Below are 19,101 nucleotides of genomic sequence, written 5' to 3'. Positions count from 1 at the left end.
CGCCACCGCGGACAGACGCCCACCCAGACCCTCCCCTATAGGTTAAGGTTTTGCGGCCGGAGTCCGCACCTTTGGGGGGGTGGGGGGTGGGGTCACGTTCTGACCTTTGTTTTGTATTTATTTAGTATGGTCAGGGCGTGAGTTGGGGTGGGCAGTCTGTTTGTTTTTCTATGATTTGGGGATTTGTATGTTTCGGCCTAGTATGGTTCTCAATCAGAGGCAGGTGTCATTAGTTGTCTCTGATTGAGAATCATACTTAGGTAGCCTGGGTTGCACTGTTTGTTTGTGGGTGATTGTCTATGTTAGTTGCTTGTGTTCAGCACAGGTCTCATTTATAGCTTCACGGTCATTATTCGTTTATTGTTTTTGTATAGTTTGTATTCAGTGTTCAGTTCTTTCTTTTATTAAATATTCATCATGAACACATACCACGCCGCATTTTGGTCCTCTGATCCTTCTCGCCTCTCCTCTTCGGATGAAGAGGAGGACGACCGTGACAGGATGGTCCTACCAGGTCTGGACAGAGTTACACCTAACCCCTTTAGAGGATGGTCCTACCAGGTCTAGACAGAGTTACACCTAACCCATTTCGGGGATGGTCCTACCAGGTCTGGATGGAGTTGTACCTAATTCTAAAGTCGATGTCTACTCCCCCGTGTAAATCAAATTAGCATAGTATACATCCCCATAAAAATCTGCCTGTTTTTTTTGTTGCATTGGATGAATCCATCGCATCCACCTGTGTCGCTCTCCCGTGTCTGCGGTGAAAGGTGACAGTTAAGTACACCTGTGTCGCTCTCCCGTGTCTGCGGTGAAAGGTGACAGTTAAGTACACCTGTGTCGCTCTCCCGTGTCTGCGGTGATAGGTGACAGTTAAGTACACCTGTGTCGCTCTCCCGTGTCTGCGGTGAAAGGTGACAGTTAAGTACACCTGTGTCGCTCTCCCGTGTCTGCGGTGAAAGGTGACAGTTAAGTACACCTGTGTCGCTCTCCCGTGTCTGCGGTGAAAGGTGACAGTTAAGTACACCTGTGTCGCTCTCCCGTGTCTGCGGTGAAAGGTGACAGTTAAGTACACCTGTGTCGCTCTCCCGTGTCTGCGGTGAAAGGTGACAGTTAAGTACACCTGTGTCGCTCTCCCGTGTCTGCGGTGAAAGGTGACAGTTAAGTACACCTGTGTCGCTCTCCCGTGTCTGCGGTGAAAGGTGACAGTTAAGTACACCTGTGTCGCTCTCCCGTGTCTGCGGTGAAAGGTGACAGTTAAGTACACCTGTGTCGCTCTCCCGTGTCTGCGGTGAAAGGTGACAGTTAAGTACACCTGTGTCGCTCTCCCGTGTCTGCGGTGAAAGGTGACAGTTAAGTACACCTGTGTCGCTCTCCCGTGTCTGCGGTGAAAGGTGACAGTTAAGTACACCTGTGTCGCTCTCCCGTCTCTGCTGTGAAAGGTGACAGTTAAGAGCGGTGCTGGTCTGACCATAACACTTCCTGAGAATCTGTCTTCGAACAAAATCCTCTGTAGCGTCTGAACAGGTTGGCCAACAAACTATTATACCACACTCTGATAAGATGAGACTCTTACGAACAAGATGGTGTTCTCAGTTTTGGTCTACGACCTTCACAGGAGCCTTGGGACTCGTCTGAAGTGGGTGCAGCAGATCTGCCAACTTCTTCTGTCTGTAGAGACGGAAACTGTTCGGTCTACACACTAATAGGGCCGCTCTGTGTAAAGGTCAGACTCTTGTTTTTGCTCTAGGATGCTTCACAATACTCCTCTGAATTTCCAGTTGGAAAAAATGAATGGAAGTATATATGGACACTGTTTAATGACAGAAATATGGGGTTCAATACATGTCACAAAAACAAAAATGTTTATTTCTTATCAAACCAAATCTTATTGGTCACATACACACGGTTACCAAATCTTATTGGTCACATACACATGGTTACCAAATCTTATTGGTCACATACACATGGTTACCAAATCTTATTGGTCACATACACATGGTTACCAAATCTTATTGGTCACATACACATGGTTACCAAATCTTATTGGTCACATACACATGGTTAGCAGATGTTAATGGTCACATACACATGGTTAGCAGATGTTATTGGTCACATACACATGGTTAGCAGATGTTAATGGTCACATACACATGGTTAGCAGATGTTATTGGTCACATACACATGGTTAGCAGATGTTATTGGTCACATACACATGGTTAGCAGATGTTATTGGTCACATGGTTAGCAGATGTTATTGGTCACATACACATGGTTAGCAGATGTTAATGGTCACATACACATGGTTAGCAGATGTTATTGGTCACATACACATGGTTAGCAGATGTTATTGGTCACATACACATGGTTAGCAGATGTTAATGGTCACATACACATGGTTAGCAGATGTTATTGGTCACATACACATGGTTAGCAGATGTTATTGGTCACATACACATGGTTAGCAGATGTTAATGGTCACATACACATGGTTAGCAGATGTTAATGGTCATATACACATGGTTAGCAGATGTTATTGGTCACATACACATGGTTAGCAGATGTTAATGGTCACATACACATGGTTAGCAGATGTTATTGGTCACATACACACGGTTAGCAGATGTTAATGGTCACATACACATGGTTAGCAGATGTTATTGGTCACATACACATGGTTAGCAGATGTTAATGGTCACATACACATGGTTAGCAGATGTTATTGGTCACATACACATGGTTAGCAGATGTTAATGGTCACATACACATGGTTAGCAGATGTTAATGGTCACATACACATGGTTAGCAGATGTTAATGGTCACATACACACGGTTACCAAATCTTATTGGTCACATACACATGGTTAGCAGATGTTATTGGTCACATACACATGGTTAGCATATGTTAATGGTCACATACACATGGTTAGCAGATGTTAATGGTCACATACACATGGTTAGCAGATGTTAATGGTCACATACACATGGTTAGCAGATGTTAATGGTCACATACACATGGTTAGCAGATGTTAATGGTCACATACACATGGTTAGCAGATGTTAATGGTCACATACACATGGTTAGCAGATGTTAATGGTCACATACACATGGTTACCAGATGTTTTTGGTCACATACACATGGTTACCAGATGTTATTGGTCACATGGTTAGCAGATGTTATTGGTCACATACACATGGTTACCAGATGTTATTGGTCACATGGTTAGCAGATGTTATTGGTCACATGGTTAGCAGATGTTATTGGTCACATACACATGGTTAGTAGATGTTATTGGTCACATACACATGGTTACCAGATGTTATTGGTCACACACACATGGTTAACAGATGTTATTGCGGGTGTAGCGAAATGCTAGTGTTTCTAGCTCCAACAGTGCAGTAGTATCTAACTAAATGCTTGTGTTTCTAGCTCCAACAGTGCAGTAATATCTAACTAAATGCTTGTGTTTCTAGCTCCAACAGTGCAGTAGTATCTAACTAAATGCTTGTGTTTCTAGCTCCAACAGTGCAGTAGTATCTAACTAAATGCTTGAAATATATAAATATTAAGATGAGCAATGTCAGTGGCATTGAGTAAATACAGTAGAATACAGTACATACAGTATGAGATGAGTAAATACAGTAGAATACAGTACATACATACAGTATGAGATGAGTAAATACAGTAGAATACAGTACATACAGTATGAGATGAGTAAATACAGTAGAATACAGTACATACATACAGTATGAGATGAGTAAATACAGTAGAACACAGTACATACATACAGTGTGAGATGAGTAAATACAGTAGAACATAGTACATACATACAGTATGAGATGAGTAAATACAGTAGAATACAGTACATACATACAGTATGAGATGAGTAAATACAGTAGAACACAGTACATACATACAGTATGAGATTAGTAAATACAGTAGAATACAGTACATACATACAGTATGAGATGAGTAAATACAGTAGAATACAGTATGAAATGAGTAAATACAGTAGAATACAGTACATACAGTATGAGATGAGTAAATACAGTAGAATACAGTACATACATACAGTATGAGATGAGTAAATACAGTAGAATACAGTACATGCAGTATGAGATGAGTAAATACAGTAGAATACAGTACATACAGTATGAGATGAGTAAATACAGTAGAATACAGTATGAGATGAGTAAATACAGTAGAATACAGTACATACAGTATGAGATGAGTAAATACAGTAGAATACAGTACATACAGTATGAGATGAGTAAATACAGTAGAATACAGTACATACAGTATGAGATGAGTAAATACAGTAGAATACAGTACATACAGTATGAGATGAGTAAATACAGTAGAATACAGTACATAGAGTATGAGATGAGTAAATACAGTAGAATACAGTACATACAGTATAAGATGAGTAAATACAGTAGAATACAGTACATACAGTATGAGATGAGTAAATACAGTAGAATACAGTACATACAGTATAAGATGAGTAAATACAGTAGAATACAGTACATACAGTATGAGATGAGTAAATACAGTAGAATACAGTACATACAGTATGAGATGAGTAAATACAGTAGAATACAGTACATACAGTATGAGATTAGTAAATACAGTAGAATACAGTACATACAGTATGAGATGAGTAAATACAGTAGAATACAGTACATACAGTATGAGATGAGTAAAGCAGTATATAAACATTATTAAAGTGACCAGTGATTCCATGTCTATGTACATAGGACAGGAGGGTTGAGTAACTGGGTGGTAGCCGGCTAGTGATGGATATTTAACAGTCTGATGGCCTTGAGATAGAAGCTGTTTTTCAGTCTCTCTGTCCCTGCTTTGATGCACCTGTACTGACCTCGCCTTCTGGATGATAGCGGGGTGAACAGGCAGTGGCTCGGGTGGTTGTTGTCCTTGATGATCTTTTTGGCCTTCCTGTGACATCGGGTGGTGTAGGTGTCCTGGAGGGCAGATAGTTTGCCCCTGGTGATGCGTTGGACAGACCACACCACCCTCTGGAGAGCCCTGGGGTTGCAGGTGGTGATACAGCTTGACAGCTCTCTGTAAAAGTTAGTTCACAGGAAGGCCATAAAGATCAAGTATCTCTGAGGACAGGTGGAGAAGACTGGAGCAATGGGTGAAGAGACAGGCTATTAGGGATCTCTGAGGACAGGTGGAGTGGACTGGGCCCTGGAGCAATGGGTGAAGAGACAGGCTATTAGGGATCTCTGAGGACAGGTAGAGTGGACTGGGCCCTGGAGCAATGGGTGAAGAGACAGGCTATTAGGGATCTCTGAGGACAGGTGGAGTGGACTGGGCCCTGGAGCAATGGGTGAAGAGACAGGCTATTAGGGATCTCTGAGGACAGGGAGTGGACTGGGCCCTGGAGCAATGGGTGAAGAGACAGGCTATTAGGGATCTCTGAGGACAGGTGGAGTGGACTGGGCCCTGGAGCAATGGGTGAAGAGACAGGCTATTAGGGATCTCTGAGGACAGGTGGACTGGACCCTGGAGCAATGGGTGAAGAGACAGGCTATTAGGGATCTCTGAGGACAGGTGGAGTGGACTGGGCCCTGGAGCAATGGGTGAAGAGACAGGCTATTAGGGATCTCTGAGGACAGGTGGACTGGACCCTGGAGCAATGGGTGAAGAGACAGGCTATTAGGGATTTCTGAGGACAGGTGGAGTGGACTGGGCCCTGGAGCAATGGGTGAAGAGACAGGCTATTAGGGATCCCTGAGGACAGGTGGAGTGGACTGGGCCCTGGAGCAATGGGTGAAGAGACAGGCTATTAGGGATCTCTGAGGGCCCTGGAGAGATGGTTGAGGGAGCACTGGTGACTGAAAGAAAAAGACATATCTTCACATTGTTGAACCATTCATAAACCCTACCTTAACCATTCATAACCCTATCCCAGACCTTAACCCTTCATAACCCTTATCTTAACCCTTCATAACCCTATCCCAGACCTTAACCCTTCATAACCCTTATCTTAACCCTTCATAACCCTATCCCAGACCTTAACCCTTCATAACCCTTATCTTAACCCTTCATAACCCTATCCCAGACCTTAACCCTTCATAACCCTTATCTTAACCCTTCATAACCCTATCCCAGACCTTAACCCTTCATAACCCTTATCTTAACCCTTCATAACCCTATCCCAGACCTTAACCCTTCATAACCCTTATCTTAACCCTTACCTTAACCCTTCATAACCCTATCCCAGACCTTAACCCTTCATAACCCTTATCTTAACCCTTCATAACCCTATCCCAGACCTTAACCCTTAACTTAACCATTCATAACCCTATCCCAGACCTTAAGCCTTAACTTAACCATTCATAACCCGTATCTTAACCCTTACCTTAACCATTCATAACCCTTACCTTAACCATTCATAACCTTAACCCTTACCTAAACCATTCATAACCATATCCCAAACCTTAACCCTTACCTTAGCTATTATCTTAACCATTCATAACCCTTACCTTAGCCATTCATAACCCTTACCTTAGCCATTCATAACCCTTATCTTAACCATTCATAACCATATCCCAAACCTTATCCCTTACCTTAACCCTTACCTTAACCATTCATAACCCTTACCTTAACCTTTACCTTACCCATTCATAACCCTTACCTTAACCATTCATAAACCTTACCCTAACCCTTATTTTAACCATTCATAACCCTTACCTTAACCATTCATAAACCTTACCCTAACCCTTATTTTAACCATTCATAACCCTTACCTTAACCATTTATAACCCTTATCTTAACCATTCATAACCCTTACCTGAACCATTCATAAACCCTTACCTTGACCATTCATAACCCTTAACCTTAACCCTTACATTAACCATTCATAACCCTTACCTTAACCCTTATCTTAACCATTCATAACCCTATCCCAAACCTTAACCCTTACCTTAACCATTCATAACCCTTACCTTAACCCTTATCTTAACCAATCATAACCCTTACCTTAACCCTTATCTTAACCAATCATAACCCTATCCCAAACCTTATCCCTTACCTTAACCCTTACCTTAACCATTCATAACCCTTACCTTAACCATTCATAACCCTTATCTTAACCCTTACCTTAACAATTCATAACCCTTATCTTAACCCTTACCTTAACAATTCATAACCCTTACCTTAACCCTTATTTGAACCATTCATAACCCTTACCTTAACCATTCATAAACCCTACCTTAACCATTCATAACCCTATCCCAGACCTTAACCCTTACCTGAACCATTCATAACCCTATCCCAAACCTTAACTCTTACCTTAACCATTCATAACCCTATCCCAAACCTTAACCCTTACCTTAACCATTCATAACCCTATCCCAGACCTTAACCCATACCTTAACCATTCACTTAACCATTCATAACCCTTATTTTAACCCTAACCTTAACTAGTATCTTAACCATTCATAACCCTTACCTTAACCATTCATAAACCCTACCTTAACCCTTACCTTAAACCTTACCTTAACCATTCATAACCCTTATCTTAACCATTCATAACCCTCATCTTAACCCTTACCTTAACCATTCATAACCCTTACCTTAACCATTCATAACCCTTACCATAACTATTATCTTAACCATTCATAACCCTTACCTTAACCATTCATAAACCTTACCCTAACCCTTATTTTAACCATTCATAACCCTTACCTTAACCATTCATAACCCTTATCTTAACCATTCATAACCCTTACCTGAACCATTCATAAACCCTTACCTTGACCATTCATAACCCTTAACCTTAACCCTTACATTAACCATTCATAACCCTTACCTTAACCCTTATCTTAACCATTCATAACCCTATCCCAAACCTTAACCCTTACCTTAACCATTCATAACCCTTACCTTAACCCTTATCTTAACCAATCATAACCCTTACCTTAACCCTTATCTTAACCAATCATAACCCTATCCCAAACCTTATCCCTTACCTTAACCCTTACCTTAACCATTCATAACCCTTACCTTAACCATTCATAACCCTTATCTTAACCCTTACCTTAACAATTCATAACCCTTATCTTAACCCTTACCTTAACAATTCATAACCCTTACCTTAACCCTTATTTGAACCATTCATAACCCTTACCTTAACCATTCATAAACCCTACCTTAACCATTCATAACCCTATCCCAGACCTTAACCCTTACCTGAACCATTCATAACCCTATCCCAAACCTTAACTCTTACCTTAACCATTCATAACCCTATCCCAAACCTTAACCCTTACCTTAACCATTCATAACCCTATCCCAGACCTTAACCCATACCTTAACCATTCACTTAACCATTCATAACCCTTAACTTAACCATTAACTTAACCATTCATAACCCTTATTTTAACCCTAACCTTAACTAGTATCTTAACCATTCATAACCCTTACCTTAACCATTCATAAACCCTACCTTAACCCTTACCTTAAACCTTACCTTAACCATTCATAACCCTTATCTTAACCATTCATAACCCTTACCTTAACCATTCATAACCCTTACCTTAACCATTCATAACCCTTACCTTAACCCTTACCTTAACCATTCATAAACCCTACCTTAACCATTCATAACCTTTACCTTAACTATTATCTTAACAATTCATAACCCTTACCTTAACCATTCATAACCCTCATCTTAACCCTTACCTTAACCATTCATAACCCTTACCTTAACCATTCATAACCCTTACCATAACTATTATCTTAACCATTCATAACCCTTACCTTAACCATTCATAAACCCTACCTTAACCCTTACCTTAACCATTCATAACCCTTACCTTAACCATTCATAACCCTTACCTTAACCATTCATAACCCTTACCTTAACGATTCATAACCCTTACCTTAACCCTTATCTTAACCATTCATAACCCTTACCTTAACCATTCATAACCCTTACCTTAATCCTTATCTTAACCAATCATAACCCTTATCTTAACCAATCATAACCCTATCCCAAACCTTATCCCTTACCTTAACCCTTACCTTAACCATTCATAACCCTTACCTTAAACATTCATAACCCTTATCTTAACCCTTACCTTAACAATTCATAACCCTTATCTTAACCCTTACCTTAACAATTCATAACCCTTACCTTAACCCTTATTTGAACCATTCATAACCCTTACCTTAACTATTCATAAACCCTACCTTAACCATTCATAACCCTATCCCAGACCTTAACCATTCACTTAACCATTCATAACCCTTACCTTAACCATTAACTTAACCATTCATAACCCTTATTTGAACCATTCATAACCCTTATTTTAACCCTTACCTTAACTAGTATCTTAACCATTCATAACCCTTACCTTAACCATTCATAACCCTTACCTTAACCCTTAACTATTCATAACCCTTACCTTAACCATTCATAACCCTTATCTTAACCCTTACCTTAACCCTTCATAACCCTATGCCAGACCTTAACCCTTCATAACCCTTATCTTAACCCTTACCTTAACCCTTCATAACCCTATCCCAGACCTTAACCCTTCATAACCCTTACCTTAACCCTTCATAACCCTATCCCAGACCTTAACCCTTCATAACCCTTATCTTAACCCTTCATAACCCTATCCCAGACCTTAACCCTTCATAACCCTTATCTTAACCCTTCATAACCCTATCCCAGACCTTAACTCTTCATAACCCTTATCTTAACCCTTCATAACCCTATCCCAGACCTTAACCCTTCATAACCCTTATCTTAACCCTTACCTTAACCCTTCATAACCCTATGCCAGACCTTAACCCTTCATAACCCTTATCTTAACCCTTACCTTAACCCTTCATAACCCTATCCCAGACCTTAACCCTTCATAACCCTTATCTTAACCCTTCATAACCCTATCCCAGACCTTAACCCTTCATAACCCTTATCTTAACCCTTCATAACCCTATCCCAGACCTTAACCCTTCATAACCCTTATCTTAACCCTTCATAACCCTATCCCAGACCTTAACCCTTCATAACCCTTATCTTAACCCTTCATAACCCTATCCCAGACCTTAACCCTTCATAACCCTTATCTTAACCCTTCATAACCCTGTCCCAGACCTTAACCCTTCATAACCCTTATCTTAACCCTTCATAACCCTATCCCAGACCTTAACCCTTCATAACCCTTATCTTAACCCTTCATAACCCTATCCCAGACCTTAACCCTTCATAACCCTTATCTTAACCCTTACCTTAACCCTTCATAACCCTATCCCAGACCTTAACCCTTCATAACCCTTATCTTAACCCTTCATAACCCTATCCCAGACCTTAACCCTTAACTTAACCATTCATAACCCTATCCCAGACCTTAAGCCTTAACTTAACCATTCATAACCCGTATCTTAACCCTTACCTTAACCATTCATAACCCTTACCGTAACCATTCATAACCTTAACCCTTACCTAAACCATTCATAACCATATCCCAAACCTTAACCCTTACCTTAGCTATTATCTTAACCATTCATAACCCTTACCTTAGCCATTCATAACCCTTACCTTAGCCATTCATAACCCTTATCTTAACCATTCATAACCATATCCCAAACCTTATCCCTTACCTTAACCCTTACCTTAACCATTCATAACCCTTACCTTAACCTTTACCTTACCCATTCATAACCCTTACCTTAACCATTCATAAACCTTACCCTAACCCTTATTTTAACCATTCATAACCCTTACCTTAACCATTCATAAACCTTACCCTAACCCTTATTTTAACCATTCATAACCCTTACCTTAACCATTCATAACCCTTATCTTAACCATTCATAACCCTTACCTGAACCATTCATAAACCCTTACCTTGACCATTCATAACCCTTAACCTTAACCCTTACATTAACCATTCATAACCCTTACCTTAACCCTTATCTTAACCATTCATAACCCTATCCCAAACCTTAACCCTTACCTTAACCATTCATAACCCTTACCTTAACCCTTATCTTAACCAATCATAACCCTTACCTTAACCCTTATCTTAACCAATCATAACCCTATCCCAAACCTTATCCCTTACCTTAACCCTTACCTTAACCATTCATAACCCTTACCTTAACCATTCATAACCCTTATCTTAACCCTTACCTTAACAATTCATAACCCTTATCTTAACCCTTACCTTAACAATTCATAACCCTTATCTTAACCTTACCTTAACAATTCATAACCCTTACCTTAACCCTTATTTGAACCATTCATAACCCTTACCTTAACCATTCATAAACCCTACCTTAACCATTCATAACCCTATCCCAGACCTTAACCCTCACCTGAACCATTCATAACCCTATCCCAAACCTTAACTCTTACCTTAACCATTCATAACCCTATCCCAAACCTTAACCCTTACCTTAACCATTCATAACCCTATCCCAGACCTTAACCCATACCTTAACCATTCACTTAACCATTCATAACCCTTAACTTAACCATTAACTTAACCATTCATAACCCTTATTTTAACCCTAACCTTAACTAGTATCTTAACCATTCATAACCCTTACCTTAACCATTCATAAACCCTACCTTAACCCTTACCTTAAACCTTACCTTAACCATTCATAACCCTTATCTTAACCATTCATAACCCTTACCTTAACCATTCATAACCCTTACCTTAACCATTCATAACCCTTACCTTAACCCTTACCAATAACCATTCATAACCCTTACCTTAACCATTCATAACCCTTACCTTAACCATTCATAACCCTTACCTTAACCATTCATAACCCTTACCTTAACCATTCATAACCCTTACCTTAACCATTCATAACCCTTACCTTAACCATTCATAACCCTTACCTTAACCATTCATAACCCTTACCGTAACCATTCATAACCCTTACTGTAACCATTCATAACCCTTACCTTAACCATTCATAACCCTATCCCAGACCTTAACCCTTACCTGAACCATTCATAACCCTATCCCAGACCTTAACCATTCATAACCCTTACCTTAACCATCCATAACCCTTACCTTAACCATTCATAACCCTTACCTTAACCATTCATAACCCTTACCTTAACCCTTATCTTAACCATTCATAACCCTTACCTTAACCCTTATCTTAACCATTTATAACCCTATCCCAAACCTTAACCCTTACCTTAACCATTTATAACCCTCATCTTAACCCTTACTGTAACCATTCATAACCCTTACCTTAACCATTCATAACCCTATCCCAGACCTTAACCCTTACCTGAACCATTCATAACCCTATCCCAGACCTTAACCCATACCTTAACCATTCATAACCCTTACCTTAACCATCCATAACCCTTACCTTAACCATTCATAACCCTTACCTTAACCATTCATAACCCTTACCTTAACCCTTATCTTAACCATTCATAACCCTTACCTTAACCCTTATCTTAACCATTCATAACCCTATCCCAGACCTTAACCCTTCATAACCCTTATCTTAACCCTTACCTTAACCCTTCATAACCCTAACCCAGACCTTAAACCTTCATAACCCTTATCTTAACCCTTCATAACCCTATCCCAGACCTTAGCCCTTCATAACCCTTATCTTAACCCTTCATAACCCTATCCCAGACCTTAACCCTTCATAACCCTTATCTTAACCCTTCATAACCCTATCCCAGACCTTAACCCTTCATAACCCTTATCTTAACCCTTCATAACCCTATCCCAGACCTTAACCCTTCATAACCCTTATCTTAACCCTTACCTTAACCCTTCATAACCCTATCCCAGACCTTAACCCTTCATAACCCTTATCTTAACCCTTCATAACCCTATCCCAGACCTTAACCCTTCATAACCCTTATCTTAACCCTTACCTTAACCCTTCATAACCCTATCCCAGACCTTAACCCTTCATAACCCTTATCTTAACCCTTCATAACCCTATCCCAGACCTTAACCCTTAACTTAACCATTCATAACCCTATCCCAGACCTTAAGCCTTAACTTAACCATTCATAACCCGTATCTTAACCCTTACCTTAACCATTCATAACCCTTACCTTAACCATTCATAACCTTAACCCTTACCTAAACCATTCATAACCATATCCCAAACCTTAACCCTTACCTTAGCTATTATCTTAACCATTCATAACCCTTACCTTAGCCATTCATAACCCTTACCTTAGCCATTCATAACCCTTATCTTAACCATTCATAACCATATCCCAAACCTTATCCCTTACCTTAACCCTTACCTTAACCATTCATAACCCTTACCTTAACCTTTACCTTACCCATTCATAACCCTTACCTTAACCATTCATAAACCTTACCCTAACCCTTATTTTAACCATTCATAACCCTTACCTTAACCATTCATAAACCTTACCCTAACCCTTATTTTAACCATTCATAACCCTTACCTTAACCATTCATAACCCTTATCTTAACCATTCATAACCCTTACCTGAACCATTCATAAACCCTTACCTTGACCATTCATAACCCTTAACCTTAACCCTTACATTAACCATTCATAACCCTTACCTTAACCCTTATCTTAACCATTCATAACCCTATCCCAAACCTTAACCCTTACCTTAACCATTCATAACCCTTACCTTAACCTTTACCTTACCCATTCATAACCCTTACCTTAACCATTCATAAACCTTACCCTAACCCTTATTTTAACCATTCATAACCCTTACCTTAACCATTCATAAACCTTACCCTAACCCTTATTTTAACCATTCATAACCCGTACCTTAACCATTCATAACCCTTATCTTAACCATTCATAACCCTTACCTGAACCATTCATAAACCCTTACCTTGACCATTCATAACCCTTAACCTTAACCCTTACCTTAGCCATTCATAACCCTTATCTTAACCATTCATAACCATATCCCAAACCTTATCCCTTACCTTAACCCTTACCTTAACCATTCATAACCCTTACCTTAACCTTTACCTTACCCATTCATAACCCTTACCTTAACCATTCATAAACCTTACCCTAACCCTTATTTTAACCATTCATAACCCTTACCATAACCATTCATAAACCTTACCCTAACCCTTATTTTAACCATTCATAACCCGTACCTTAACCATTCATAACCCTTATCTTAACCATTCATAACCCTTACCTGAACCATTCATAAACCCTTACCTTGACCATTCATAACCCTTAACCTTAACCCTTACATTAACCATTCATAACCCTTACCTTAACCCTTATCTTAACCATTCATAACCCTATCCCAAACCTTAACCCTTACCTTAACCATTCATAACCCTTACCTTAACCCTTATCTTAACCAATCATAACCCTTACCTTAACCCTTATCTTCACCAATCATAACCCTATCCCAAACCTTATCCCTTACCTTAACCCTTACCTTAACCATTCATAACCCTTACCTTAACCATTCATAACCCTTATCTTAACCCTTACCTTAACAATTCATAACCCTTATCTTAACCCTTACCTTAACAATTCATAACCCTTACCTTAACCCTTATTTGAACCATTCATAACCCTTACCTTAACCATTCATAAACCCTACCTTAACCATTCATAACCCTATCCCAGACCTTAACCCTTACCTGAACCATTCATAACCCTATCCCAAACCTTAACTCTTACCTTAACCATTCATAACCCTATCCCAAACATTAACTCTTACCTTAACCATTCATAACCCTATCCCAAACCTTAACCCTTACCTTAACCATTCATAACCCTATCCCAGACCTTAACCCATACCTTAACCATTCACTTAACCATTCATAACCCTTAACTTAACCATTAACTTAACCATTCATAACCCTTATTTTAACCCTAACCTTAACTAGTATCTTAACCATTCATAACCCTTACCTTAACCATTCATAAACCCTACCTTAACCCTTACCTTAAACCTTACCTTAACCATTCATAACCCTTATCTTAACCATTCATAACCCTTACCTTAACCATTCATAACCCTTACCTTAACCATTCATAACCCTTACCTTAACCCTTACCTTAACCATTCATAAACCCTACCTTAACCCTTACCTTAACCATTCATAACCTTTACCTTAACTATTATCTTAACAATTCATAACCCTTACCTTAACCATTCATAACCCTCATCTTAACCCTTACCTTAACCATTCATAACCCTTACCTTAACCATTCATAACCCTTACCATAACTATTATCTTAACCATTCATAACCCTTACCTTAACCATTCATAAACCCTACCTTAACCCTTACCTTAACCATTCATAACCCTTACCTTAACCATTCATAACCCTTACCTTAACCATTCATAACCCTTACCTTAACCATTCACAACCCTTACCTTAACCCTTACCTTAACCATTCTTAACCCTTACCTTAACCCTTACCTTAACGATTCATAACCCTTACCTTAACCCTTATCTTAACCATTCATAACCCTTACCTTAACCATTCATAACCCTTACCTTAACCCTTATCTTAACCAATCATAACCCTTATCTTAACCAATCATAACCCTATCCCAAACCTTATCCCTTACCTTAACTATTATCTTAACCATTCATAACCCTTACCTTAACCATTCATAACCCTTATCTTAACCCTTACCTTAACAATTCATAACCCTTACCTTAACCCTTATTTGAACCATTCATAACCCTTACCTTAACCATTCATAAACCCCACCTTAACCATTCATAACCCTATCCCAGACCTTAACCATTCACTTAACCATTCATAACCCTTACCTTAACCATTCATAACCCTTATTTTAACCATTCATAACCCTTATTTTAACCCTTACCTTAACTAGTATCTTAACCATTCATAACCCTTACCTTAACCCTTAACTATTCATAACCCTTACCTTAACCATTCATAACCCTTACCTTAACCCTTAACAATTCATAACCCTTACCTTAACCATTCATAACCCTCATCTTAACCCTTACCTTAACCATTCATAACCCTTACCTTAACCATTCATAAACCCTACCTTAACCCTTACCAATAACCATTCATAACCCTTACCTTAACCATTCATAACCCTTACCTTAACCATTCATAACCCTTACCTTAACCATTCATAACCCTTACCTTAACCATTCATAACCCTTACCTTAACCATTCATAACCCTTACCTTAACCATTCATAACCCTTACCGTAACCATTCATAACCCTTACTGTAACCATTCATAACCCTTACCTTAACCATTCATAACCCTATCCCAGACCTTAACCCTTACCTGAACCATTCATAACCCTATCCCAGACCTTAACCCATACCTTAACCATTCATAACCCTTACCTTAACCATCCATAACCCTTACCTTAACCATTCATAACCCTTACCTTAACCATTCATAACCCTTACCTTAACCCTTATCTTAACCATTCATAACCCTTACCTTAACCCTTATCTTAACCATTTATAACCCTATCCCAAACCTTAACCCTTATCTTAACCATTCATAACCCTTACCTTAACCCTTACCTTAACCATTTATAACCCTATCCCAAACCTTAACCCTTATCTTAACCATTCATAACCCTTACCTTAACCCTTACCTTAACCATTTATAACCCTATCCCAAACCTTAACCCTTACCACACCCCGGGTCCTCTCCAAATACTACCGCTGCACCATCGAGAGCATCCTGACCGGTTGCCTTCCCCAAAACGTGTAAATATTGGACTATAAATTGTGCCTTCCTGTATTATACTGATGCTAACATGTTTATTATTTTCTACTGAAACATTTACTTAATGTATTCTTATCTTTTATTATTTCTTATTGTTGTTGTCCAGAAAGAACCAGCATTTCATGGACGATGTATACCATGTGTATCCCGTACATACTGTACGACAAATACAACTTGAAACATGAAATGATGTACAGATGTATAATAAAGCATACTGTGCATTCTGAAAGTATTCAGACCCCATTACTTTTTCCACATTTTGTTACGTTACCTTACTCTAAAATGGATTAAACAAAAACAAATCCTAATCACACTACCCCATAATGACAAAGCAAAAACAGTTTTTTCAAATACCTTATTTACATAAGTATTCAGACCCTTTGCTATGAGACTCAATTGAGCTCAGGTACATCCTGTTTCCATTGATCATCCTTCAGATGTTTCTACAACTTGATAGGAATCCACCTGTGGTCAATTAAATTGATTGGACATGATTTGGAAAGGCACACACCTGTCTATATAAAGATCCCACAGTTGATAGTGCATGTCAGAGCAGAAACCAAGCTATGAGTTCGAAGGAATTGTCCGTAGAGCTCCGAGACTGGATTGTGTCGAGGCACAGATCTGGGGAAGGGTACCAACACATTTCTGCAGTATTGAAGGTCCCCAAGAACATAGTGGCATCATTCTTAAATAGAAGAAGTTTGGAACCACCAAGACTCTCCCTAGACCTGGCTGCCCGGCCAAACTGAGCAATGGGGGAGAAGGGCCTTGGAACCACCAAGACTCTTCATAGACCTGGCCTCCCGGCCAAACTGAGCAATCAGGGGAGAAGGGCCTTGATCAGGGAGGTCACCAAGAACTTGATAGTCACTCTGACAGAGCTCCAAAGTTCCTCTGTGGAGATGGGAGAACCTTCCAGAAGGACAACCATCTCTGCAGCACTTGACCAATCAGGCATTTATGGTAGTGTGGCCAGACGGAAGCCACTCCTCAGTAAAATGCACATGACAACCCGCTTGGAGTTTGCCAAAAGGCACCTAAAGGACTCTTAGACCATGAGAAACAAGATTCTCTGGTCTGATGAAACCAAGATTGAACTCTTTGGCCTGAATGCCAAGCGTCAGGCACCTAAAGGACTCTTAGACCATGAGAAACAAGATTCTCTGGTCTGATGAAACCAAGATTGAACTCTTTGGCCTGAATGCCAAGCGTCTGGAGGAAACCTGGCACCATCTATACGGTACAGCATGGTGGTGGCAGCATCACGCTGTGGGGATGTTTTTCAGTGGCAAGGACTGGGAGACTAGTCAGGATCGAGGGGAAGTTGAACAGAGCAAAGTAGAGAGAGATCCTGTCACGCCCTGACCTTAGTTCCTTTTTTATGTCTCTATTTTGGTTTGGTCAGGGCGTGAGTTGGGGTGGGCATTCTATGTTGTTTTTCGATGTGTTTGGCCTGGTATGGTTCCCAATCAGAGGCAGCTGTCTATCGTTGTCTCTGATTGAGAACCATACTTAGGTAGCCTTTTCCCACCTGGTGTTTGTGGGTAGTTGTTTCCTGTTTTGTGTTGTGTCACCTTTCAGGACTGTTTCGATTTTCGTTGTTTCACTTGGTTATTTTGTATTTCGTGTTCAGTTATATTACATTAAAATGGACACTTACCACGCTCTCCATCGGGTCAGGGTCACATCAAACGGAGGGAGTCACAGACACCAGGAATTTTCAATTTCCCTAACCTCTTCTCCATCCAACCTGACACCACATATGGACCAGCCAGAAGGCAGGGGTCCACCACTTCTCCATCCAACCTGACACCACATATGGACCAGCCAGAAGGCAGGGGTCCACTTTGTCCAAAAATGTAACTTCTACTGGACCAGAATCGTCTGCTTCATGATCACCATTGCGAGGCTTCTAGCCAATGAGAGGGCATGTACTGTATGTGTGTGAACAACAGGCCATAGAGATACATAGAGGCCTCATCTTTGTATCTGTGTCATTATAGCATCTGTGACAGCATGGGCAGCACCATTGAGGCTATCTCCATTTTAAAGTAGTCAGTTTTCTTCATCATTGGCTCCCAACTCATAAGAATCTCCATCCAGTTGACTACTTTAAAATGATGGAAGCCCTCAATTGCAGTGTCCATGCTAAAACGGGTTATATCCATGATGAGTCATCTATCTATCTCTATGACAACAGGTACAACTCTGATATAAAGTTGTCGAGATGCCACATAAGTCCATTTATATCAGTGCATTCGTAACAACCTAACCATTACGAAAATTATATTCGATTAAATATGCCCCACGTAGCAAATTACCAATACAATTTTTTGACAC

This window comes from Oncorhynchus kisutch, linkage group LG25 (genome assembly GCF_002021735.2).
Source record: "Oncorhynchus kisutch isolate 150728-3 linkage group LG25, Okis_V2, whole genome shotgun sequence".
Classification (NCBI taxonomy): Eukaryota; Metazoa; Chordata; class Actinopteri; order Salmoniformes; family Salmonidae; genus Oncorhynchus; species Oncorhynchus kisutch.
The sequence above is the reverse complement of the archived record's forward strand: the minus strand, read 5'-3'. Positions refer to the sequence as shown.